The sequence below is a fragment of the Atta colombica genome, unplaced genomic scaffold (assembly GCF_001594045.1).
Source record: "Atta colombica isolate Treedump-2 unplaced genomic scaffold, Acol1.0 scaffold65, whole genome shotgun sequence".
NCBI lineage: Eukaryota > Metazoa > Arthropoda > Insecta > Hymenoptera > Formicidae > Atta > Atta colombica.
In genome coordinates this window covers 747,615-773,511 of record NW_017259556.1, presented here as the reverse complement: position 1 = coordinate 773,511, position 25,897 = coordinate 747,615, and the positions used below count along the sequence as shown (strand labels likewise).

The 25,897-nt window shown below is 31.6% G+C and overlaps 1 protein-coding gene across 8 annotated transcripts in view; it reads right to left on the bottom strand.

Annotated features, from left to right (window-relative positions):
- The window catches only part of LOC108692208 (potassium voltage-gated channel subfamily H member 6), a 219,153-nt gene that overhangs the window by 152,187 nt on the left and 41,069 nt on the right, over positions 1-25,897 (bottom strand). The window contains exon 1 of one of the 8 annotated variants that reach the window (XM_018200380.1): positions 1,443-1,473. The exons of the other annotated variants lie outside the window; for them this stretch is intronic. The gene's annotated coding sequence lies outside the window, so the exon portion shown is untranslated. Of the gene's footprint in view, positions 1-1,442; positions 1,474-25,897 lie in introns of those variants that run through there. 8 annotated transcript variants of the gene reach the window in all.

The window sequence follows — 25,897 nt, the reverse complement described above, 5'->3', positions numbered from 1 at the left end:
TATATATATATATATATATTGATACACACACACACACACACACCTTGCAATTAAAAATTCTCTAAAATCAAGTTCTATGTATATATTAATTAAATTATTTCCATAAACTTCTGTCCATATTGAATTCATCATTTCGAATTTTATTTTTGACTTCAGATTCAAATAAATTATCAAATTATCTCGTAGGCCAAGTTTCATAAAAATCAAACAAGTGATTTACAAAATAAAAGGGGATAATCATAAGTATAATCGTCCATCCACAAAGAACTAATTAATATAAATTAAATGAGTCTTATACAATCTCAGAAATAGTATTATAGATTTTGGCGTTAACTCCGGAAGATTAAATAAATTAATTCTTGATATATATTCCCCCAACATAAATTGACATACAAGCATCTTAGACTAGTTGTTTGAAGTACTGAAGTGTTATACATGCAAGTATCATCTACACTCGAGAAACTCAAGTTTTTGATGCTACGGATAGCATGTCAAAATCATCGCATCGATGGCACTTTGCGTGTCAAGGATCGTGGTGCGACCATAAAATTCGGAAATATTGAGCAGTGAATCAAGAAATACAAAACGCTAGAGAAATTCATGCCGGGGCACATACAAAGCACCGTAACCTATTTGCGCGATGCGCGACCGTGCAACACAATAAATATTCCAGATTGACGTTTACTAGATGTCTTTTAGACGCCGATGCGCAAATTTGCGCATTGGCAATATTTCATTCGCAAAGGCGAGTGGTTAGACAAGAGAGATTACAAAACTTGCCGTAAAAGTTTCTGGATCGCGCCCAAATAGTTGTCTCGTTCTAGCTGCGCTATATATCCTCGTAAAGCTTAGATTGTTGCTGCAGTGACATAAAAGTGTTAAGTACCCGATATAAGCCCTTCGTAACAACTTTGTTATATCAGATCGCGCTAAAGTAGATGCAGAGTTTATCGTGGCTTGTTGCAAGTACTGCTCGTACAGTAAAAAAAAAATGAAAAAAAATTGTATATTTTATCTTTGACATTAACTACGAGGAGTATAAACACGCGATACTAACTTCGATAAGCGTCAACTTGATTTTCTGCCGCGTAATTAAATAAAAAAAATTATTATCAAGATTGGAATTTTATTATTTCTATCTTCTAGCAACATTTCCATGAGACAAGTTCACCTTGGCTAATTATAAAAATCAACGCAGTCGTGACAATCAGAGAATCAGACAAATAAGTTATCAGAAAAGTATAAGTTTCCATGCTAGGAGTTTAACTTCAATTAGAGAAGTCTGCAGCCCCCCCTTCTCTCTCTCTCTCTCCCCCTCCCCTCCCTCTCTCTCTCTCTCTCTCTCTCATGCAAGAGGGAAATAATTTCACGCATAAAGTGAAAAGATTTATTCGCAGTAGTTAACGAAATTAATTAGTGATGATGTTTACGTGTCAGGGTACCTTGGATTCAGAAAACATCGACGAAAGAAAAGTGTCCCGTGTGAAAATTCATTCGGCCAAAAACCGAGCCAAAATTGCCATCTGGATATTCCATAACAAACGTTATTCCGAAATGCAGCGTCAACATCTCTGATAAGATCCACATGTCCTGTTGAATTACATAAGACATCGGTTTGACTTTGGTACTACAATAGAACGCATGTTCCTTGCCATGATCAAACGAACGTTTCTCGCATTCTCAATCGATGTCATGGCCAAGGCTGATGCGCCAACATATTTTTACTCTCTACATACCGTTATATGTTTTATCTTGCGCAACATGAAGATTACTTTTGAATTTTCGCAGAATTACGACACCTTAGAATTGTGTAATGCATTCTTAATAAAACAGAACACAATACAGGGTGACAAAGTTTAGTCACAAAGTTTAATCAAAATTTATCAAATCATGGTTCAGTTAACAAGCTGTCATTTTTTGTAGTCATTTAAATTACATATGTTAAAAAAAATAAATTCTGGAATGTTAGTTACATTTTATTAAATATCAAAAAGCCTTGCATTAAAAGATTTTTATTTACTGAAATAAAGATCGCTCTATTGAATGCCTGAGAGAATTTATTCGTAGAAAGATGCGAGCCATCGATGCGTTTTCGAACTTCTTAAAGCTTATACCAAAATTAAAGGTAGCTATTTTGGATGTTAATTATTATTTTTGATGTTTAATAAAATATAACTAAAACTTCAGAATTTTTTTAATAAATATATTTTATATAATATCTACTAATGATTTAATAAACATAAAACTTTGTGGACAAACTTTTTGTCACTCTGTAATTTTCTGCAAGGATACATTTTCTCGTATTATTTTCATACTTCTATAATTCGATTCGGAGAGATCTCTCTAACTAAAGCTGCGTTCCGTTATTCATTGCAAGTACTGAAAATCTATAGTATTCGTAATATAAACTATAGAGTTTCAGTATTCGCAGTGAATAACGGAACACAGCCTAAATTATAAGATATTTTAGACAAGCACTTCATTTCCGCAAGCCCCAATCATATATCGTTAATTTCGCAGTTCGCATATTGTTAATGCTTGAAGTGACTAATATGTGTGTTTTCTGCACAATAAGGTATCCTATCAACATTCCTTTTCACTATCGATTTTTTCTGTTTAGCGTAGAATGTCACGCACATCACGATCGGTCATGCATAGTTGACTCTCTTTATAGTCCGGCTAAAGTGTAAGTGAATTTCTGAATATGCGCGACTCCAATCCATGTGGATTCCAAGCACAAAGCAAGAAGCACATGCCATACCAATATATCCTCTAGGAATAACGATTTTATATCCTCAGAAAAGAAAATGTATTCACACGAAATTTACAAATAAATTACAAAATTGGATTGAATTCCCTTTCATTTCCTCGTGACATTTTCTCTATAATTTAATATTGAAATAAAGTTTTTGCTTCCTTTGTTTTATATAATGTGTACAATCATCTAATTATAAATAATTAAATATTAATTTTGATCTAAATTCAATTATCTTTCCATTTTGGGCACGAATTTCATTGTTCCTTGTTATTTAATAATTATTTGTAGATTTTATGTTTTATAAAAAAAAAACAAAGATTATTCGATTAAAAAGCCCCAGAGCCAATCAATAAAGGATTGCATTTGTCGGTTTATAATTTGTTGTTTCGTATTTGTTAACGCAGAAAATAATAAAGATCGTTCGGCAACGTTTCATATACACTTTTTCTATTTCGTTCACAGATAATATTAAAAAAAAGAGGTTTTATCTTTACGCGAACACAATCGGGAGGACCTAGATGATTTTCAATTTTCGTGAAAAAGTGAAAATATCGGATTTACATCGTTATCTCTAAAAGCGAATTTAACTAACATTATTTTGCTTTAAGTTTAGTTTTTTTTGGATGTTGCTTCTCGCAAATTTTTGTTGCTTTAGAATTTAGATCATTCCTGTGTATAAAAAGAACGAATACTGAATTATCAAAAAATTTAGCTTATATAGATACAGGTCTAAAAATAATTTTGTTATACCATCAAGATAATTATATAGAATGCTTACACGTGATGACAATACTACAAGTTACAAAATTTTAGTTTAAGTGTTTCATGTATAATTATTTTGATGATTTAAACAAAATTATTTTTAAAACATCTATTTAAGCTAAATTTTTAGATATTTTAGCAAATCCGTTTTCTGTATATCTTTCTGTATGAGGATTATTACGTTTTTCTAATTAGAAGAAAATGCGGGACCAGAATAAGAGTTGATGTGCTGGAAAGTACAAAGTTTTTTAGTCGGATAGTGCCACTGGAAAGATTAAATGATATTACTAGAAATGACATTTCCTATTTCAGCGCGTCTGATAAGACCAAAAACGGACATTTTATCTGCGTGTTAGTTCCGGTCCGAATGGTGACTCGACGAGCATTAAAGATCCAAAAGTGCGAAAGGAGGAAAAAAGAAGAAAAAGGACGCTGTAAGCACAGCGGAGATATTGCAGCAGTTCATTTTATCGAGACGGTATTTTAAAAACACGCGCGCTCGTAAAACCGGCAGTAAAGGCGGCCGTTTCGCTGCGGGCGCGAGAACGCCTCTTCTACGCGGAGTAAATTTTTGTAAAACAAAGTATACGAATTTTTTTGTACATGACAGCTGCTAATCCAGACATCGTAAAATTTCACGCCCCCCAGAGAAGCCATTGAAATTTATCTAAAACTGGAATAAATCCATCGTGGAATACCACCATATAAAAGAAACATGATAAGAGAAAATTCACTATTGACTTGGATATCTTTACATATAAATTGTAAAAATAATAATACTAAATAAAATTATAGAGATATATGTATATATGGTATGGTATTAAATAAAATGTAATTATGTTTACGAAAGTGTACATACACAAAGTGAAAAAAACACAATAAAAATTTTTTTGTGTTAAAAACAATCCTTGTTAAAATTTAGCATAATTTGATTATAATAATTTGTGTTAAATTGATATTTAACATTTCTTAGTATTAAAATAATGTAATTTATAATAAGTAAGTAAACACAAATAAAAGTAGTATAGTAGTTTTAAAACAAACTGTAAGATAAATGAATACAAAACAAATATACATGTTATTTAATACATTGTGAATTCTAATTTTATTAAAAAAGATATGTTTCCAAATTCTGTCAATCTTATATTTATCGTGTTAATTTTTATATAATATCTGTATTTCTAACATATTGAACTTGTATTAAATTAACAAAAAAATTTGGATAGACCGTTTAGTATATGTGAAATGTATTAACATTAACATAAATTTTAAAACTGTAAGTTTCGATATGTAAGATTTCGTATTATACTATTAAGATTAGACGCATTCTATTCTCTAAATTTTTTAAAGTAAAAACTCACTTCAAAAGAGTTAAAATACTGCCATTATTAAAAAAGAATGAAAATTTTGCATTTTTAAATAAGAGTAACAGATTTTTACTCTTTTTTTTTTGGAATGAGATTCATTCCAAAGGAAAGAAAATTCATCCCTTTTTTGGAGCGACTCTCATTCCAAAAAAGAGAACGGAAGTCTACGATTCTTATTCAAGAATGCAACTTTTTCATTCTTTTTTTCCAATAGTGGCAGTATTTTAATTTTTTTGGAGTGAGATTTCACTCTGAGAAATTTATAGAATATAGATGTAGCTGTGTATTCGCTTAAACATGAAATATATATACATTATCGGTTACTATCGTAAATTCGATGGGATTAATATACGGCATGACATAATTCCCGAAGCGATCGTAAAAGCCATTCGTAGCAAATTGCCATTGACGGATTAATGCATGTTTCAACGCAACCTCTCGTGTCGAAACGTAAGCGGAAATTGCGAATGGGTATACAATAATTGTAAAATAAATTACAAAGTTATATATTGATTCTCTCTTAATTATTTATGAAAAGTTTTCACAGCTTTTGATCTTCAAAAAGAGAGAATACGTTTCTAAATTTTACAGAATTTTCTTCCTTCATATCACTCTTTTACTTTGAAAGTAACATAAGAGTGACAAAAAATATAATTTTTGAGATATTAAGTATGGAAAGAACGATTTTGAAGTATTTAAAAATTAGGCAGATACAGATTTGAAAATAATTTTGTTGGACCTTCAAAATAATTATGTAGGAAACTTAAGCATGACGAGAAATGCTGCAAAAAGTTTCAACATTCCAGCAATCAGATTGAGTATTCTATATAATTATTTTGATGATCTAAAATTAGTTTTTCAGCACATTAACATCTTTCTAATAGGATGCCTGATTGAACATCAAATTATTAAATTATTTGTCAATTTAATGTGTATTACTATGATAGTTTAATTTATAAGTCCGAAAAATTATTTCGGCGCGCAGTTCAAATGACTACATACCCAGACAGCACAAGATATTCACTGGACATACAGACTTGATTTCAATCTGATCCAAACGTCTATAGACTTAGTATGAATGTTTTAAAAACGTACATTATTCAATGTACAAAGTATGTTTACATTTGGATATTTTAAAAATGTTCAGCAAAAAATTTTTATAGTCGATGTCTTGCCGTAAAGGAGAGAATGAAATATAGAAAGTCTCTTAAAATAACTATCTTATCTCTGTTTAAACTATAAACTTTCAGATTCACTTCGTATGCGAAATATTTGATCTAGATAACATATACTGTGTAATAAATTTAAACTTCTTTTTAGATCATAAATTATTGTAGATGAAATATGATTCTTATAGATTTTTTATCATTTAAATTAAAAATGAATCCACAAATAAAATTGCTGTATTACGTCACATATTTGACAAAATTGAACTTAAAGTTATAATACTAAAAATAGCATTTTTGAATGCTTTCAAGCTAAAATAGTTAACAAATGTGACGTAATAGAGCAATTTCATTCACTGAATATTTTCACATAGCACACTTTATCCAAAGGATGTCTTAAGGACATCTTTAGTATATACGTTTTTTTAATGTCCCATGAATGTCCCTAGGACATCTGTGCTTTGTTGAAAATTTTCAACGACAAAAAATCTACCCAGCCAAGCGAATATCTCACGATACACAAAATAGCGCTACCGTACTGTTACTGTACTGCCACGAGGTGGTAATGTACGGCGTAACTATATGATAACAGTACAAAAAGTGTACATGATATTATAGTACAGCGTATCAACATTGTATTTGTACTGCATATTGTTTAGATACATTATATTATATAATCCGTATCAATAGGTATTATTATCGACAGGAGAGAGACTGTAGAGATCTCTAGTCGAAGACGATGTACATGATGATAACTGGTACTGTGAAAGTACAGCGTATGATTTCCTAACCTGAAAATAGTCATTATAATAACAATCGCATGAAAACAGCTGCATTTCGATGATTCACCTACATAATCGTGGATGTATAGTTATGATACATCTGATCAATATGGTCTTGATAAAAATTTGTGCAGTTCAACTGAACATCCAGTCAGTTTCTGTCTAATATTTAATCTTCATGTTACAATAATTATTTTGAGGTTAGGAAATCATACGCTGTACTTTCACAGTACCAATTATCATGTATATCTTCGACTAGAGATCTCGACAGTCTCTCTCTTGTCAATAACAGTATGCCATATTGATACGATACAGGTTATGTATCATGATATACCTAAACAATATACAATATATTTTTTTGTCGTTGAAAATTTTCAACATAGCACAGATGTCCTAGGGATTCAAAAGACGTCCATACATATTAACAGAAGTGAAACTCCTCGTGCGATCTTAAAAAAATTTTCACTTGTCAAGTCAGCGAACACAACACATCGCGAGCAGATTTAGAAAATTTTTTGCATGAGATGAACATTTTTTAAATGTCCAAATGTGAATATACTGAATAACAAACATTTTTAAAACATTCGTACTAAGTCAAAGGCGTTCGAACTAAATAAAAACCAGATTTAGCCGTCCAATGAACGCTGTCCGGGTATAAATATTCTCATTGAAATTATTTAAGCATCTAAAATCTAGCTTCGACCGTTATAGACTTTAAACTCTAATTGTATATTCACATATACGATCTTAATAAATCTTTTATTATTGCTAATAAAATTATTTTCAGATCTGTATTTAGTTAAATTTTGAGAAAAATCATTCTTTTTGTATATGAATGAATTAAGTAAACATTACTCTATTACAATATAACCATCATAAGTAAACTAACTCAATTTATCAAAAAAAAATCATCAGAATCACAATTTAAAAAAAGTGGTTGAAAGAAAGTCATCACAACTTAAAAAGGATGATTTTTTAAAGGTAAATGGAAATGATAAAAATTCGATTATGTTAAGTATATTCTTTTTATCGATATTATTTAATCAATAATATTTGCGAAATTAAAAACTAGTTTTTTTGTTTTTTTGGATACTTAATTATTTAAATTATTACTTTTAAAGAAATATATATTGCTTTATTTCTTTAAAAGTAATAATTTAAATAATTAAGTATCCCAAAAAACAAAAAAACTAGTTTTTAATTTCGCAAATATTATTGATTAAATAATATCGATAAAAAGAATATACTTAATATAATCGAATTTTTATCATTTCCGTTTACCTTTAAAAAATCATCCTTTTTTGTGATGACTTTTTTTCAACTACTTTTTTTAAATTGTGATTCTGATGATATATTTATATATATATATATATATATAATTGTAACATATCTATTTATACTGTAAAATTACTAACATATTTATTGTATATTGTCGGAATTTGAAAAATTCTCAACTTGAGTATACATAATGTATAAAGTTTTAGCCAAAATCTCGAATCAATATAAACGTGCGTAAGGAGCGAGAAGAATAGTCGCTGGGATAACGAAACCCAAGAGAACAAAGACGCGGACATAGAGTTTGAGGAAATTTTCGTCAAGAGATACGCAAGATAATCCATGAAGAGAGACCAAAAAAAGGAAATTTCTCGCTGCTGAATAGAAATGTCAAGGGCTTAATTTCCAAGGCCGCGTGAATCCTAAGAATAGTGAACATCGAAGAAGATTCGCTTTGTTCCGCTCGAGTGATCATATCTCGTTAAGTCCTTGTACAACTTTCAAACTGGTAAAAAGAAGCACTCGTCATGGAATCGCCGGTAACTGTTAAGCAAGAAAATTTAGAAAATATGGAGAAGAGCTGAGGAGAGATGATGCGTTATCAGAAGTTAACGTTCTCACGAATAACATCTATTCAGTACCGTTGACGAAAAAGAGGATAAAAGTGATATCGAATAGCGAAGAAATAAAGAGGATTTCGTCCTCAAGACTCGTTCCTCGAAAATCCGTTAATCCACCCGTTAAAACATCATCGCGCATCGATCGGTAAGAAGGATCGATGGTTGACTGCAAAATAATTTTCAAACTTTCGCTCGTTGAATCTGTTGAAAAGAAAAGAATTACGCCTTCAATTTTCAAAGTCACTAATCGAAATTATACGAAAAAACCACAAGTACGACATTCTACCCGAGCAGGAAAGAACACGAGAGGTGAATTTTATTATTAAAAGAGATGTGAATTAATTTTACAAAGCAACAACTACTGTTGAGAGATTATTTCGAGGCTGTTCTTTCTTCTCACGGCAAGGAAATTACGGATTGATTTATGGAAGCGTCACGCGTTCGTGTTTCGCGCTGTTTGAAATAGCTGAATAGGTGATGGTAACGAAACGTCGAGCGCGGTGTACTAGCTCAAAGAAGCAAAGGACAAACTCTCGCGTAGCGTCGAGCTGTCGTGATGCGCATCGATTTATTTCCGTGAACGCCGGTAATTCACGTGGCCGCGCCGCCGGTAATTTACAGCATGCTCTAGAGAAGCCATATGCTTTTCGGCTAATATTAGAGTGACGATACGCGTGCGCATGACTGTAACAGTTTCGCGAGGTCCACGGAACCTCGTGCAGAAAGAGAAGAGTCCAATAGTGCGCCTATTTCAAGAGCTCCTCATGTAGACAGTAATAAACTCCCGTTGATACTTATGTACACTGTTTTCATTAGTATTCTTGTAACGGCATTGTCGTTTTACGATGCTGAATATCAGTAATAAAGAAGACTTATTCTCTCTCGACTCAGCTATAAGCGGTATTCGTTTTATAGAATATATACATCTTTTATCGATCAAAAAGTGAATGCAATCTCCTTGAGAGAATAGTGCTATTATAGTAACTATAACTTTATTATAGTAGTAACTATTATAGTAGCTATGATAAAATAGATAATTGTGGCTCCATTTTTATAGTTATTACTGCTATAATGTTAGTAATAATTATATTTATAATGCTATATATATATATATATATGTATATATACATGAAAAAGAACATAATTATTATTACTAATATTATAGCATTACTATAAAAAACACTCTGTAGTAAAAAAAAAGAGATTTTCAACCCCGTACGCCATCAGCTTCCGTTTCGCCTATAGTCTTTAAAACTTTTTACATCATTTTCCATTTATTTTAGAAGCAGTAATTAATTCAAAATTTGTTCTTCTTTTCATTTGCAATAATAACAAATGACATCTAAACATATTTTAGAACGGAAAAGGACAGTGTAGCATTGAATGCTCTGAATTAAGTATCTAGGAAACAACTATTGAGCGAAAACAAGGAAATATACAGGCCGTGACAAAGGAGTACGCGGAGAGACGGATATTTATGGTTATCAGTGAGCGCGTAAAATAAGCAAGCCTGCGGAACAATAGTCCTGGCTGACGGCCAAATGTATCTCCGGCGTTCCCGGCTGGTCCCGATGGCGTCGTGTAGGAAGAAACAGCCAGAATTTGATAATACGCAGCGAGACAAAGATAGCGAAATGAGTTTCTAAATTTGCGACGAAGCAAAACCGACCGCGTCCGCTATAAATAAGCATCCCCGAGCCCCTCTCTATCGGGACGCTACGGTACTCCAAAAATAAATCCGAGTCCACGCTTAATCCGCAAGAGTAATTTACACATGGCCCTTCCTGATTCAGTTCCAGATTCTTGGACTCACTCGCTGACCTTGCGATCGCCGAAATCGCTAAACAGGTAATCCCTGATCTATTGATTCTTCTTTAATCGTTTGGTAACTCAAAAACTATATATTCTATCAATCTTTCCCTAACGTTCTATTTATCCTATAACCGATTTATAAACTCGTGACTTGACAGAAAAATTGCTATAGATTTTAAGAAGTTAAATCTGTTCTCTGTTGCATTTTATGTATTTTATGTTTTATGTATTTTAATAATTAATTACAAATAAGCACAAAAATATCTTTCTGTTGGCAGTTCATAAATAACAGAATAAATTTTCTATAATTAACGTTTTAATTTGTCACACACGCGCCCACACACATACACACACACACACACACACACGCATGCATGTATGCACGCACATGTAATGTTATATTGTGCTATGAATGACAGACAACTTTTCCTGTCGAATGAGCAAGAAGAAGGAAGGCTTCAGCCGGCAATTACTACGCTATGTCTCATGATAGCTGTGTTGGTTGATGCTAGTCCAGTCAGGTCATGATGCTGCAGTACAAGCGAGTGGTTAATAGGTTAACATAGCTATTTCCAATTGGTCGATGACGCTATTGCCACCGTGACGTCACGGAGAGTGCAATGCTCTTGTGACGTGGCATCGTGCGGTGCACAGAAATAACGCGTGTTCTCTTTTCCTCTTTTTTGATTTTACTCTTTCTGGCATGTTTCTCGTTTACATTATCTCCCTTCTTCCCTATCCGCTCCCCTTTTTATTCACTGTTCCCTTCTCGTTTTAACTTTCACTTTCTTCGTTTCCTTTTCAAACTATGCTTTCGCGTGAGCTCGAGTACATTTGCCAGAAATGGCCGCGTGATCAGCGATCCTACCAAGATCATTGTACAGGATAGATGAAGTTCGATATTCAGTAGAAACATACACGTGCACATTTTCTCTCTCTCTCTCTCTCTCTCTCTCTCTCTCTCTCTCTCTCTCTCTCATTAACCGATCCTAATTACGCTGGAAACTCGCGCATTTCGCTAGAAAGATATTTCCGTCTGCGATCAGAATTAGATTTTAGGCGCTCTAATCATATCCTAGGAATGTAACAATTTTGAAACTCTAGTCTTAGAGGTCAGATATACGCGAGTGTGATTCCGTTTGACCTTCATTTACGCCAAAAAAACGTTCATATAAAGTGCATTGATGTAGCAGAATACATCGTAAGCAATAGAATGCGGTTATTGACTTTGATGTATTTATGATAGATTAAATCCAAATACATGTTAACAGTCGAGCAATTTTTTTATTATATGCATATTCATACATTTAAGAACATATTTTTATAAATATATATTTATTTCCATTATAAATTTTGTCATTTCTAACATCTCATAATGGTAATAATACGAACAAAAGTAAAATTCATTTGTAAGTAAATAAAGAACAATATTCGATCATTTGTTTGCTGTATAAAATTATGAATGCCGCAGTCGTTCTTTTGGAGGATCGAGCTAAAGTTAAATTCCATCTACTAGACAAATATCGTATTAAATTTCTCTTGTTGACGAATCGAGATAGAAGTATGGTCACCGTCCAGGGTCTATTACCCTTGATTATTTTTGATCTTATGATGAAGAGTTAAGGGCATATTCAATAGTATGCGTGGCAAACATACGCAATGCTGTCGTGACAGTCAATCAAAATTGTCAATGGATTATTGATTAGCTTTTGATTAGCTATCGCGATTGACTTGCGATTGACTTGCGATGCAATGTAAAATGTCTCTTAGTTCCGTCAGCAGTATTGTCAATTACATGGGAAGAACGGTTTTGCTGAAGTATTTAAAAATTTAACTAGAAACAGTTCTAAACATTTTTTTAATTTGATGGGCAAACTTGTTTTTTTTTGGAATGTGGAGTACTTCAGATGTTTCTCGGAGAAGAAGACTGCGTACATGAACTACATCTGATAAGAATGCGCTGATTGCAAAAAGAAAACAGATCTTTTTTTATCTACGTTGAATCTGTCAAAATCGAAGAACCCGGATTAGGACATGTATTTATAGAACTTTGAAATGGATTCTAATCAGAATTGTTTCTTTTTTCGTAGAAAATTTAATAGAAATCCAAGAAATAATTAAATCATTCCAATTGGAATGCATTCCGAATAATTTCATGATAATCAGATACTGGATCTATTTTTTGTTTTCTTATTAGAAACCTATCTTAGTATCTCTTCCTTTTTATATACAGTACTTCTAACAAATCGGTACACTACCACAAACACACAGTCCCTCAGGATCTTTAGTAAAGACTCAGGAAAAAACACACGTATCAGTGCTTTTCGCTGGTAGTGCCACTTTAGGGAAAGAGAGAACATTATGCAATATAAATACGGACAGCGCGGTAAAGAAAAGAATATCATCAAATAAATATGGCCCTAGCCTATAGCGTAAGGCACGCGTCTTTACTTATTTCTATCCACATTTATTAAAATTTGCACAAATTTGAATTTTTTGTTTCTCAAATTTGTTTCTAGCATGTGGCATTTCTACATACCAGATATATAACTTGTGGAATTTGCATATACTTCATACAGAAATCTTCGCTTACATATTATCAAAATAATTACGTAGGACAATCAAATTAGGTTGTTGCAAAACTTTTTACAGCATATATTGCTTGAGTTTATTACATATTTATTTTTGGTTCAACAACATTATTTTCAGATTTGTATCCCTATCTATAGATACTTAAATACTTCAGCAAAATTGTTCTTTCCGTGCATTTTTGAGAGTAATTTGAAAATAACAATGCTATTGGCAGGACTAATTTCGCTGGTGTCTTTGGAGGCGTGCCCGTGTCCTCTTTTTACTCGAATGAAAGATAAGCGTCTCATCACCTCAGAAATAACATCTTTAGACGATTGTCAGTGCGAACAAGTTTCTTCTCAGACACGAATTAACAACGAGAAATAATAATTTTCTGCTTATGAAAGAGATGGTAGAGTTAGAACACGATAATGGAATTAAATGACACATTTCAGGATTGACGAAGGTGACACAGTAGGAAACAAGAGTTTCGATTTTCCCGATTAACTTTAGCAGCTACTCGTGAAATATTCAAACACTATTGGATGCTCGATTCCCGATCAGATAATGTTACGTGTTGGATAAAATATTAAATAAGACTTTTAATATTTTGAATTATATGCTTCATATAAATCTAATCGATTATTAATATACGAGATAATATACGAGATGAATATATAAAAAATATATGAGAGATTACTATTAATTTATTTCGCATATGAATGAGGGAAATTTTCTGCGATAGTTTTGAATATAATATATTGATTGTACTCTCAAAGAATATCACATCCAGAGGCAATAATAAAGTCATTTTCATTTTCATTTTAAGTGGAGTCTAATAAAAATGTAAGCCATTTTCGTCATACATAAAAAAGTACATAAAATTATATAAATAATGTGTAAAAATTACATAATTTATAATGGAAATATATATAAAATTGTGGATCTCTATATAAATTAGTATTTTAATTATATAAATATATCTTCATATATCTAATAATAGACGGATATTTACAATAATAATAGTATATTTTATAATTTTTTGTGTAAAATGTATAAATTTTTATAGGGGGGTCAAGAGAAATAGCCTTGACCTTCTCACCAAATATACTGATATATAAATATACTGATATATAAATACAGAAAATCGGTGGGCGCTAAGAAAAATTAGAATGGAAGTCAAATAGAATTAGAATCGGTTTATGAAATCGATGAGAAAGAATGTAAATGGTTTATTTTGACTTCCCTATGTGATATTGTACGCGTTTTATTGTCTATTATAATCACACTTAAATTGTTGCGAAGGAACGTTACGTAGTTTAAATAATCTGATTTGATCGAGAAGGAATACGGAGATCAAATAAGAAAATTATCAACTTTACTATCGAGTCGCTGTTAGAATTTGCAGAATTGCGTAAAAAAAGATCTAATTTTATATTCATAGGGTAATAGTCAACGTTCACGTGAAAAAAATGATAATTTTAGGATATGGATATAGGTAGATGTTAATTATAAAAATAAATAAATTAAACCTACAATTTCTCGTGGGATTCATTTCTTGTTCCTCTTTCAGACTCTCCGCGTCACAACTCATTTCTCGTCCTTATTCGCGCCAATCTCAATGGCGAAGCTTCGCATGGACAGGTCGAAAATCGATTTCGTGAAAATGATAGAATCTCTATAGCGATTCAAATGAGTCTCTTGTTGAGAAGTTGATCGAACTTCTCTCTCTCTCTCTCTCTCTCTCTCTCTCTCTCTCTCTCTCTCTCTGTTTACAGCATGATATAAAAGATTCACAAGTAGATCTTGTACTATTCGCATCGCGTCGTTCTTTCGAGACGTAGAAATTGCGGTTGCGCGACGTGCGTGAAAATTCAACAGGTAATATTCGTATATTCTGTGGAAGAATCTTTATCGATCGCGTACAATGAGTGGCCTAATTAAGAGGTACATATATTTGCTTTAACGAACGATTTAATTTTTCTAACCATGAACTTACAATCTTTTCTGCATGATTACATAATAGCTTTCATTGCAAAATACATATCACTCATTTGTTACAATTAAAAAATTGTCATTTTGGAACTACTTATAAAAAAAGGACGGAAAAAAAAAATGTATGTAAAAAAAAGGAAAAAAATACTTAGTAATTATATAGAATAAGGAATCCCCCTCCGAAGACCTTGTAACGTATGTTGTTAAGATCATGACCCCCCTCCCCTCCCTGCCTAGAAAATCATACGCCTCTAAGCAGGGGAGAGCTGAGGTTGATTTTACTTCACATGGAAAGTCGTGTGCCCTCGAAATTCTTCGCTTTAAAAATAAATTATACAATATATTGTACAAAAAAATCTCTTTCAAAGAAAATTTTTATTTTTAAAGCAGAATTTTATTTTGAATAGTGAAAAAAATATGTTATTTCTTAAAGTTATTTTATTAATAATTTCTAAAATCTGTCGGAGATTACTCAGTAATAACCTTGACAATATGTTAAAGTCATCAGAAGGGGGTTCTCCTATTTCTATATGATTACATACTTTAATATAAAAGATAGTTTCATTCTTTTACATTAATTAAAATGCTTAAAATAAATAAGGCCCACCTAATTTTATCTTTTATCAGTTCTATTTATAGAGATATTAAAACAAATTACAATCAGTAAGAATAAAATCGTTATTTTACTCATTCATAGAAATAAAATATAGGTATATCTTTTTTTATAGAATATTTCTAAAATGAAAAAAAAATTAATTCTAACACTTATTATATCCATAAGGCTTAAATAAAAAATAAATGAAAAATAACAAAAAACTAAACATTATCTGTCTAAATCATTTTAAAAATAATTATTAATCATAAAAAAGAAATTTCATTAAGACTTACTCTACCTTTAAACATCACAATTATCTTTAATTTATTCTATAATTAAATTTTTAATCTTTGGAAATTTCTAGCAATTTAAAGGTCCTTTTTCTTAAAAGCAATGTTGAAAATCTTCTGGTGCAGCTTTAAGCTTTATACATAACAAACAAAAATCAGTAGTCATAACAATATTTATATAAATGGATTTATTTATATAATATTGTTATTTTATTTAATAAGAGTTCATTATTTCTTTACAAAAACATATTTATTAAAAAACAATTTATTTTTCCATAGCTAGGAAGTTGAATAATATTATAATTGTAGGATGCGATGCGATTTGACGCGCTTTTTAGATTGTGCGAGTGGCGAATTTCGTAAAGGAGCGACATGTAGGTAAATAGAGAGGGCGCGGCGAGGCGAGAACAGATAGATCGACGTGCACAAGAGTAGCAAGCGTTGTTTTCTCCAAGTCTTTTATTCTCTTATATACTCGTAATAATATACACATATTCACTATCCCTTGTGTTTTATCATTTTTCTGCAATTGGGGGGGCTCGTCCAAGATTAAGAGAAAAGCTTGAGAGTGATATTCGAGATGACGGGCAGCGTCTCGGCAATGAGTAGCAACAAGTATGAGGACATGACAGTTGTGCAGTTAAAGGACGAATTGAAAAAGCAAAGCTAAAAGCAATAAGTTAGAGCTAGTAAGATGATTGAAGCGAAGCAACGACGACAATATATAGCGACGAGAGCGACATATGTAGCGATGAGAGTTATGATGATGAGAACGAGGCGGCAATGGCCGCCAATGCAAGAGAAGAAAACAAAGACGGAGATAGACCGTTAGAACGAAGTTACATATTAACCTTTAAAAACATTGAAGATGCTATTGATAAATTCAACGATGACGATGGAAAAAACATAAACTAGTGGATAAGAGAATTCGACGATTTAGCGAAGTTGGTTAGCGGATGGTCGGCGGTGCATCAGATGATATATGCGAGACGGCTATTGATTGGATCGGCGCGCCTTTTCGTAAACCATGAAATACGCGGAAAAACATGGAAGGGCATTAAGATCGAAATTTGCTCCCAAAATAGATAGTCATGCGATCCATGAAGTTACAAAGAAGAAAGAAGAGACCGGACGAAACGCATCATCAGTATTGTTATAAAATGTTAAAAATTGCATCGCCGATAAGTATGGAAATTTCCACGTATTTCATACAGTATATACAGTAATAGATGGCATTGTCGATGAAATAAATAACAATTTTATATAGCACTAAAACGATATCTCAATCAATTAAAGGCGAATTTAGATACATAAGAATTAATGAAAAAAAAAGAGCGCAGATTAATAAGATTAGATTGGACGATCCTAGGAAAAAGCAGGCATAGACTAGTAGGACAGAAAATGCGGAGGTTAAGCATTGTTTTAATTATGGCGGAAAAAAATCATTTCAGTGTCCATCGAAGGAAAAAGATATATTGCTTCCAATGTAACAAGCATGGACACATAGCGGCAAATTGTTCGCAGTGTACAAAAATCGAAAAGAATAAAAGTTGCAATACAATTCAGAGTAAGGTAGAAGATAATCCGAAGGTAACACATAATAAATGTAAGAGATTTTATAAAGTTATTCAAATTAATAACATCGAAGCAACTGCTCTGTTTTATTCAAATAGCGACTTAAATCTCATGCGGGATTTTATGCCAAAATGAGAGTTCCGAAACTGATTAGTCAGACGATTAAATTTCGGCGTTGTTGCAGCCAAAAATTTACCTTAAGACTGACTCACATAAAAGTATGTATTGATGGCGAATATTTCGAAGTTGATTTCCATGTGATCCCTGATGCGTTTTTGAAGCGAAATGATAACATGATCATTGGAACTTTCTGAGCGAAGTAGATACGTAAATAAGAAGTGGTAAAATAATAAATGTTACGAAGATCGCGGAAGAAGTTAATGAGTTGACTTTTGTTAACAAAATTGAAGTTTCTAAAGTATGAAGTAAATTTATTGTTCATAAATAATGAAGACCACAAAAACAACTTCAACAAATTGTTATAAAGGATGACATCCCGATCTACCAACGCGCTCGCCGGTTAGCGCCGCAAGAATTAAAGATTGTCGATATGCAAATACAAACGTGATTAAATCAAGGTATCATTCATATTCAAACTGCGCTAGCCCTATTGTGCTCATGAAAAAGAAAAATAACGCGATTATGTGTTGATTATTATAAACTGAACGATAAAATAGTAAAAGTAGTACGCTATCCATTATAGAGGATCTATTATAGAGGATCAAATTGACAGGCTTCAAGGTGCTCGAGTTTTCTCGACGTTAGATTTAGCAAATGAGTTCTTCCACGCTAATAGCCGAGGATAGTCGCAAATATACAGCGTTCATAGTATCCAACGGACATTATGAATTTCTACGCATGCCGTTTGGCTTATGTATTTCGCCGACATATTTTCAATGTTACATAAATGCCGTATTTAATAATTTAGTAATAAAAGGAATCGTTTTGGTTTACGACCTAATCATGCCCTCTATTGATTATTAATTTCTCGCGTTTAAAAGCCGTTTTATCGGTAGCCAACGAGTACGGATTAACAATAAATTAGGAAAAATGTTATTGTTTTTTTACAAACGAAAGTCAGTTATTTAATTACAGCTTAGAAAATGTTACATCTTGCGAAGATAAAACTAAAGCGATAAGAATTTTTCACCAAAGGATGTAAAGACGATATAAAGTTTTTTAGGCCTTACAAGCTACTTTAGGAAATTTGTGTCAGGTTATGCGACAATTGCTCGCCCGTTAAGAATTAATAAAAAGTGCATTTTTCCTTTGGCGATAGAGAAATACAGGCGTTCGACCAACTAAAGGAAATATTGTGTAACAAACCGTCATTACCTATATATTCACCTATCGCAGATATTGAATTAAATACTGATCCAGTTATGGATTCGGAGCGGTAATAAAAGCGATAAAAAAATTTAGTTTATCTGATTGGCATTCCGTTTAAAATAGTGACAGATTATCAAGCGTTACCACTTGCCTATGTTAACCCTTAAGAAAATTGATTGTTGTGTAAAAAATGGGCCCTGCTCCTTCAAGACTTTACATACACAATTGAACATCGCACAGGAAATCTTATGCGTCACATTGACGTTCTTAGCAAAAACTCTTTGCCTATGACAATGATGATGAATGCCAAGAGACAATTGCAGCTAAAAGGAGAAGTCAACTAGACGATGACGAAACAAAGAAGATTTGGGAACAAATCCAGTTGGGCAAAACAGAGGATTATTGCATAATGAACAACTTGCTATACAAGATGATAAATAATGAAGCTCTAATTGTTGTACCAGGGTCAATGCAACCTAATATCATTCGGCATGTTCATCGCCATTTTGCTGTTGACAAGAAAAACTGATAAAGACGGACTATTGGTTCAAAGGAATGCGTCTAAAGATAGAGAAGTATGTGCAAAATTGTATCGACTTTATTTTAGCGGAAAAAAGTCCGGAAAACTGAAAGGATAGTTACATCCCATAGATAAAGAAGGCATCATAGATAAAGAAGGCATTCCCTTTGGGACATACCACATAGATCATCTCGGACTCTTGTCCACAAAGAAGAAATACAATCACATTTTCGCTGTCATAGATTGGCTTCCCCAAATTTATCTGACTGTATCCTGTGAAAACCACTAACATCATCGAAGTCTTAGATAAGTTAATTAAACAAAGTGCTATTTTTGGGAATCCGCGACGCATCGTCAGATCGAGGTAGTGCTTTTATCTTGCACGACTTTAAAGAATATTGTAAAGACGAAGAAATAGAACATGCAATAGAACATGATTATTGTTACCTCGAGGCCAAATCGAAAGAGTCAATCGTACCTTAATACCTCTAGCAAAGCATATTCAAATCCTTCTGAATGGTACAAGTACGTAGAAAAAACACAGAAGTATTTGAATATACCCAAGTATACCCAATAGAAGCACTAGAATGTCGCTGTTTTATCACTTGTTCGGCACGCAAATGAAAATGAAAGAAGATCCCACAATTAGAAACATTATCGAAGCGGAAGGCAGCATCTTTCCAAGAGAAGCGCAGAATCTCAGAGTTTGCAACAATTCATTAAAGTTCAAGAAGAAAATAAGCGAACGTATAATAAGAAGAGAAAAGCTTCACCATAATATAACGAAGGCGATTTAGTTGCCATTAAGCGCACACAAAGTAGTCCGGAATTAAACTAGCTGCTAAATATCTAATCCCATATGGTGTCAAGAAAATTCGCAATGATATATCGTCGAGAAAATAGGTGAAGCAGAAGGGCTTCGCATAACGTTAACGATCACATGAAATCTTGGGAAGAAGCAACACCCAAAAATCATACCTCTGAAGGCAGATGTAAGTAAGATGACTGAGTGTAGAATGCAATTTGGCGCGCTTTTTGTGCGTGTGCGAGTTTCGTAGAGGGGCGATATGTAGGTAGATAAAGGGGGCGTGGCGAGGCGAGAACAGATAGATCGACGCGCGCAAAGAGTAACAAGCGTTGTATTTTTATCCAAGTCTTTTATTTTCTTGTATATCCATATTAATATACACGCATTCACTTGTGTTTTATTATTTTTCTACATAATGTATTGTAATAAATTAAAAAATAATCTGTATTTGATAAATTTTGCAGCGAATTATTATAAAAATGTTCATATATATTATATATATATATACTTTACTACAAATTTTTGTTGCATTAAACAAGTACCGATTTTAATATTCTAGCCCCTTTTTATCTACTTGCTATGACATAGCTTTTAAGCAAATACTTTAAGCGTAAAACGCATTTTTAAATATAATAAATTTAAAAATGAATCTTTTATTTAGTATTGAACCTCTAATACCTTATCCTAAATTTACATTTCAAAAGTAAATATTTCAAAATTTTAATGATTTAAAAACGTTCAAATTCATTTTTTAGAAAATATATAGAAATTTTTAGAAAATATATTTTTTTTTATTATATGGTTGTTGCAGCAAATAAGCGATACATCAATGATTTCAGATGCAATAATAAAATCAGTAATAGTTCAGGCAATAATACACAGATACAACGATAGCTACAAAAAAAAAACGGAGTGCTAAAATTTTACAGTTTGTATTTTACAGATGGTATACAGTACGTGATGAGCGAATGTTATCTAACGGTGACGTTGATGCCGAAAACTGTGCGCGAAACAATATTTATTCTCCAGATAAGTTAAATAACATCTGCAAAATTGCACATTCACGTGATCAATAATGTTTATTAAACCGTAGTTTTTCGAAATGATGATGAAATTTAGAACACAAGAAATGCGACTCTTCAATCATTTACAAAATTTCGAATTATGAGAAAGAAATTATTACGCACGGTAAAAATGTACTGTAAAAAAACATTTTGTATCTGTTAAAACTGTAAAAATTTTTTTTTTAATTTTTACATACCCAAGTATTAATTTAACATAATGTGATTATGCTTTTTAGGCTTTCATGGGTATTATCTTCAAAGATATCAAAATATTTACGGTTATCGTTGAGTTTTCATCCGTTATTGCTAATGCCATTAGCAATAATTTAACTCCTATGATTACTAAATATTGTAACATAATTTATAACTAAGTGAATAAATAACATAAAAATAATGCAATTCTACAATGTAAATTCTAAGATAAATAAAATATAAAGATATAAGATAAATAAAAAAAAATATATATATATATATATATTTTAAATTATTATAAATGTTAATTTTACTGAAGAAAAATGCTTTTATAATTTGTTTCTAAAATATCAAAGTAATATATTTTTTTGTATTAAATTTATAATATATTTTGTATTAAATTTAATGTTCGTTTATACATTCTAATATATTGGATTGTCCGGAAAGTTCGTGCCGATGTTGAAGGAAAATTGAAACGCAGAAGATTTAAATTTTAGTATACATTTATTAAATTATATAGGTTAGTCGACACGAACTTTCCAGACAATCCAATGTTTAAATATTTCGTGTTAAAATAACACAAATTTTCCGCTTGTACTGGAATAAAATTTCATACTAATTATATTAAATATCGTTATTGTCATATACGATATAATCAGATTTCCTTTAAAAATTGCATATTAATTTAATTTCTCAATAAAACTTTATAATACGCTTTTAACAATTCGATCGCTTTGAACAATTGAATACGTTAAATTTACCATATTCAGACACTGTTTTTTTAGCATTCTGAAAACTACGAGTTATGTACGAAGCATTAGCGAACAAAAAGTTACATAAATTAATCTATTATTTATATTACATTGTGTACCACAATGTCAACTAGAATGATTTCTTCATCATTATGATTTACATCTTATATAACTCAATGCATTTCATTTTTTTAATAACTATAAAATTCATAACTATAAAACTCGGTTGCCGCGATATATCATTCGATGTATCATTGCAGCGTTTGGCTATCGCTTTGTTCTAGATCGGATCCACCATTTTATTAGCGAATGAAACTACATGAATTTTCTTTCGATGCACTTGAAGCGCGCCAAAAGCTCGTTCACCATCCGCGCCGCGATGAAGATCCTTTTCTCTCGCGATTAAACGCACACGCAAAAGCACGGCTCGCTGGCTTCACTGCCACCGCGGAGACTGCAAGCGTTTTCAGACGTTTTCGTGCCGTGCTTGCTAGCCGTATTTCCCGGCGAGCTTACGGCAAAGCTTTCGAAATTCTGCCGTAAGTGCGGCTTCGATTCGACAAGAGCCGATCGACCAGCCATGGTGCGAACGCTAGTCGCCAGGTCGTTGTCCTGTGACGCCACGAAGAGCTTTACTTTGTAACCCGTACCGAGCTTGCAGCCATCGCTACTGCTGATGGCATAGAGTGGGAGGAGAGAAGAACAGATAGGAACGGTGGATGTCATGACGTCACATGTAGACGCTATCGGTGGTTCAAATACACGTGGAAGGGATGAATTCGTGTGCTGTTCCGTGATGTCATTGATGATGCGTGTATGTATGTGTGAGAGAGAGAGAGAGAGAGAGAGAGAGAGAGAGAGAGAGAGAGAGAGAGAGAGAGGGAAGGAGAAAGGGAGAGAGGGGGGAGAGAGAGAGAGAGAGAGAGAGAGAGAGAACGGACACGTGAAAAGAGATATAACGGAAGAAGAAGGCAGGTGTTTTAGAAACGAGAGGAGGGATTGGAATACGAGCACGGAGCTATTCTTGGACACCTCAAAACACTGTCCTCGCGGCCACGTTGCGTAACGTGGGAGAGCTTTTCTGAAGGAGGCGTTCGCGAAATGGCCATCGCAAAAGAGGAGAGGCAAACGAAAGAGAGCGAGCGGAGAGAGATTAACATTCCTATAAACTATATGCGTAAAAATATGATGTTGAAATTCAATTCAAATTTTATTTAAATGAAATTCAAATTTCTCTGTTCCTTTTTACAATATTAATTTTGTTGTAATTATACATATTAAAAAATTTGTATAAAATTACAAAAACAATATGTGAAAAACAATATAGAAATTACACAATTTACAGCGGAAATAATATATGAAACTGTGTATTTTTACAAAAATTATTACTTTTATCTCTAATTCTATAAATATATCTTTATAATAAAGAAATATTACAATATATGTAATAATATATGTAATAATTATATATGTAATAATTATATATTTTATTGTTTCTATATAATGTGCTATTACATAATATTGATAATATATCACACATATTATATTTGCATTTTTATATATTGATAACATAATTTGAGAAAAATTATACGTAATTCTTTAGTAAATTATTACGTAAATATATTTAATCTAAACTTGATTTTAATTGTAAATTTATTTTTTGCAAATTGTTTCATTACTAGGTTATGATTTTATTTTACGTGTGTGTAAACATTCTTTTTCTTGGTGGGTCCCAAAATTATCCACTCAATTCTTGTATCCTTCTCAAAAGGATATTACTTTGTTTTGAATGTACAAATGCATTTAGAAAGTTAATTGACTCTTATTATCTTATTATGTCTTTAATAAAATTTTGAATATAAATCAATGCGTAGATTGGTTGGTGATCGATATTTTAAAAATATTCAACAAAATATGCTGACGAATTTATCAAAGAGCTTATTAATAATTCGGTTGATATAAAGAGTGTAATCGAATATCAATTAAACGTAACATTATGATGTAATAAGTGCAATTATACAAAAATAGAAATTTATACAAATTATATGTTACTGCTTCAATTACTAGAAAATTAAAAAAAAATCATATACTTTTGAAGAACTAATACAATATAATTTTTCACATTGGATTAATGTAGAAAAATTATGTATTAATTGTGGCACTAATTCTATATTTGAAAAAACTGATATAATAAAAACAAATGGTATTCTTATCTTTAAACTATCATTATTTAAAATTTGTAATAAGAAAATTACAGATCTAAATATTAAATTATATCTACTAAACTATATCTACGACAAAATATCTGTTGATGCAAATATAAAATTATTAGTGCAATTTTTTATCATGGTGAAAATGTATCGATGGATAGAACATTACACAAACATGATATGTACTATAAGGGCACATAATGGGTTCTAATAAAACGATTTAATTATACAAAAATGTAATTGGCCACGAAATGTTAAAAATGCATTTATATTCTTTGCAGAACAAATAAAATAAAATATACTTTATACATATGTACACACACATATACACACGCGCGCGTGCGCGCACACACGCATTTGTATGTGTATATAATAAGAGTTTAATAAAACAAAAAAAGGAAATAGTAATCTCTAATTTTTACAAAAAGAAGTGAAATCCTATAAAAAATACCTCCTAAAAATACCTACTTTTATCAAAAGGTAAAAATAAAAAAAATACGTCAAATACATAAAAAAAAAGACTTTACATTTATATAAGAATTAACTTTCAAAAATAAGTATGAAATCAACTGACCAAATATATCATTACGAAAAAAACTTCCAAAACCATATAAAAATCTATTCAAAAATTATTTGTGAAAAATAGATACATTATCAGCGTAACTACTCAACAATTACATGCAATAAATGTACGTTAATAAACTTAGCTGTGTATACTTTTAAATATATTAAAATTGTAACTGCACGCATTTTTGGATGCATTAAATTTATTGCATGTAATTGTTGGATAATTACGCTGATAATATATTTTTCAAATAATTTTTGAGTAGATTTTTATAGGGTTTTCAAAGTCTTTTCATAATGATATATTTGGCCTGTTATGTCGATTTCATACTTATTTTTGATAGTTAAGTTTTCTTGAATAAATATGAAGTTTTTTTTTTATGTACTTTTGGCATATCTCTTTTATCTTGGCGAGATATTTTTTATAAAATCCACTATAATTAATATAATTTTACATCTTTTTTTTACAGTGTAGGCTAAATTATAGGAACAATAAATCTTTAGTTAATTTGAAATCAATTCTTTCTAAAGAAAAATTTCAAAATATACGATCTATATATAATAGTTTTTGTATTGTAAACGAGTAAGATCTACGCAAGGATGATACCTATTATATATATATAAAATATGATATGTAAGATAATTAGATTGATAAGTATAATTTAAAAAAAAATCATAAACCGATTTTAAAATTGATATTGTCTGTTCATAAGTTCTCTTGTTAATTAATTTATCGAGAATATCTTTTCATCTCTGACAAACTCGCTCCATTAAACGCGAAAGAATTAACGTTAATTAACAAGCGTTATCATATTTATGACAGAATAATTGATATACGCTCTCACACACACACACACACACACACACACACACACACACACACACACACA